Raw genomic sequence first — 3283 nt, forward strand, 5'->3', positions numbered from 1 at the left:
ATATATATATATATAGAATAAAAAAAACAGAACGATACTTGTGTCTAAAGTTGTTAATTTTAAAAGGCAAATCCAAACATTCCTCAAAGGAGGAGATCACTAATGAATTTATATATTTTTCGGTTGATTTTTGGATTGTCGGATTTCTAAACCATCGTGCGTCAATTGTAACGAACGAGTAACAAAGAAAATTTAAATTTATTTTACATCATTCTCGTATCTTTACGTCCTTATTACTTATTATTAAACTTGCGCGCTGCAAGCGAAATTTTTTTTAAAGTCAAATACAAAAGTCGAAAAGACTATTTGAATTATCATTAACATTACATTGAAAAGTACTATGTAAATATTTAATTCATAAAACATTTTATTTAAAATTATATCGGCAAAAATAATATATAGGTATAACATTTTACAATTAATAATATAAATAAATAAATAAAATATCTACTTTACACTTTCTATTATTTCTGATAAACCTAGTCAACATTGTTTCTTTACCAATTTCTTTATGTTTTAAATTTTCTATGTCTTTATGTTTCAAATTTTCAAATGTCAAAGAGCTGAAAAACTTCAGCTTAGAAGCGACATTTATCGATAGACACAGTATAATATTTTATGTAGTTTTGCAATTAATGGACGAATAACGGTGCATAACGCATATTAATAATAGAGCAGTAAACACTTATGGGAGTTTCTTAAATTAACAAATATTTTTGGAACATTAAAATTGTGATTAAGTATTTTAGAAATATCAAAAATAAATGTAACATTTCATTATAAAATATTCCATCATAACGTGATGAGAGGGAGAGAGGGATGCAACAAAATTTTTACTATTATTTTCAAAATCTCTTTACAGACTTCTTTATAGACTTTCATATCAAGACCATAATAGAATAATGAACAACGAAATTCTTCTAATAATAAATTCTTATAAAGTCTAATAATAAATGCTTATAAACATTTTTGTTTAATTTGTTGGAACACATAAAATAAATGTTGAAAACTCTGAATATTATTTATCCATAAATGCATCAATATCCAAAGTCGTACGTAAATTTAAATATTAATAAATTTTCGTAAATAAAAAATATTAAATTTTCGTAAATTTAAATAATAATAAATTTATACATTATATATATAATATATATCAAACCTGTCCAAAACTCGGCTCGTGAACTGAAACGTTTTCACTTCTCCATTGTCTAAGTCTAAATAGAACAAAACGAAGCATAAATAACAACAATATGCTAACACTGCCTGAATTTAGGTCTATCTAAATATGTTGCAATATGCAACGTTGCAACACAATATTACTACAAACTTCTGTGCTGTATGGAAACATTCATATTTTTTTCTATAATAAGAAACAATAGTGCTTAAAAAAGATCAGTATAGCATTATTATATTGAGTGTCACAGACTTCTGCTAGACGGTAAAAAATGGACAATTATAGTTGTTACTCGGAAGAATGTAATGACTGTGATTGGCCAGTTTCATAACTACGGATATTATTAAACCCGATTAAGCATGCCGTGTAGCAGAGGTCACAGAAGCAGATGATAGGTAAATTAAAAAAAGGCTACTATAATTACAGATTGAGAAACGAGCTCCCTCGGCTCCTTCACTCTACAACATTTGAATAGAATTGAATTTAGATATCTATTTCCTTTTTTTTTTTTTTTGAGGTTTTAATAATATACTTAATTTTGATTGTAATAAAATTTCTTCAAAACATCACAGATCGTAATTATAACATACCAAAATACATAAAAATAGCTGTAAAATATGAACAGTAACAAATCCAAAGGCCTCAGCTAATAAAGATGAACGTAACTGAAATGTGAGTCGTAGGATGTATAATATTTGGCGTAACTATATGTATGTTAATATGCATATAGCAGCACGGAATTTTTACGTTAAAATATTTTTTAATCTTGAATTAAAAATTAAAACAAAAAAAAGATATTATCACTTGGATTGAAACAAAATTACATTCTGAGTACGAATTCGAGAACACATCACTTGGGTTAAGTAAGGTAACATAATTTTTATAGGATTATAACTTGGCGTCAGTTAGTTGAATATCAAATTTTTTATACAAAGTAATACACAAGTATTTTTTATAACTTTTTTAAAGTGAAAAATAGTACTAGTTAGGTTTTGAAGCATTTGATTGACAAATCGAAAAAGGAATATTACTAATTGATCAATTAAAAAATGCTCTGAAACATTAGTAGCATCAAATAGATCATGATTAAGATTATATGAGAGCGTGCTTTTTTGCTCTCTCACGACTCTCAATCGCTAATCTCTCGTATGTACGTATATGTCAACAAAAGTATATTTTTCGTAAAAGAATGGCAGCTTATCATAATATCGCCAATTCTTTCATAAAAAGGGGACTACTATCGAAGGCTTGTGACATTTAGGATAAAAACTACAGAAAACCGTTTTTAATAATAAAATCAAAGCACATCCAGAAACGAGCACAAGGAAAAGCTACGACATTAAATGTTAGTCATCAGGTAGTCTGTAGAAAATAGACAGATTATAACTTCAAAAATTTTTTTTAAACACTGTATTTTGAAAACCAAGCCGTGAGACACATATTTATATGAACTTTTTTTATTTAAAATAAAATGAAAATTATGTAAATATATATGGCAAGTCTGTCTTATTAACTTAACGTTAATAAGAATAAATTGTAGAAATTATTCTTTTAATTCTTTCATATTTTTTATTATTATTTTTTGTTTCGAACAGAATAAGCGCTTCAAAAGAAACTAACATATGTATACATATGTTATGGACATTTACATATTCATATATGTTCTTATATAAAAAATTTATCGAAGTATAAATTTTTTAGTAACAGTTTTCTTGTAATTTTCTTTTTTTATTTATATTTTTTTCTCTTTTGCAAAATTGTTTAATCAATAGCAATGTGAGTATTTGTATAAACTATGAAGTGAGCATTTCATGGGTACCCATGGATATCTGCGGAATCGGTCTTCACTCACTGTGCAACAACTAACGAGTGACTCGGATTCTCCGGTATTCCAAGCACTAATGCAAATCTGCTATAATCAAAACTATAGCTTTGAAATTGTGTTGGGATTACATTATGTATAATGTGATTTATACTTTCGTCCTGTTACTGTGACTGCAGCTTGATGCACGTACTATATGAATTAGCGTCCTACTTTCATCCGAGAAATCCGAGAAAAATATTAGCCAAAACGTTCATCGTTTAATATTTCATCTAAATTTATTAAAT

General features: G+C 26.9%; 1 protein-coding gene across 2 annotated transcripts in view; it reads right to left on the reverse strand.

Annotated features, from left to right (window-relative positions):
- Positions 1–3283, reverse strand: part of LOC108747708 (polyprenol reductase) — a 16288-nt gene that overhangs the window by 3781 nt on the left and 9224 nt on the right. Inside the window, exon 1 of one of the 2 annotated variants that reach the window (XM_018485373.1) lies at positions 1160–1198. The exons of the other annotated variant lie outside the window; for it this stretch is intronic. The gene's annotated coding sequence lies outside the window, so the exon portion shown is untranslated. Of the gene's footprint in view, positions 1–1159; positions 1199–3283 lie in introns of those variants that run through there. 2 annotated transcript variants of the gene reach the window in all.

This window comes from Trachymyrmex septentrionalis, unplaced genomic scaffold (assembly GCF_001594115.1).
Source record: "Trachymyrmex septentrionalis isolate Tsep2-gDNA-1 unplaced genomic scaffold, Tsep1.0 scaffold20, whole genome shotgun sequence".
In the NCBI taxonomy this organism is placed as follows: Eukaryota; Metazoa; Arthropoda; class Insecta; order Hymenoptera; family Formicidae; genus Trachymyrmex; species Trachymyrmex septentrionalis.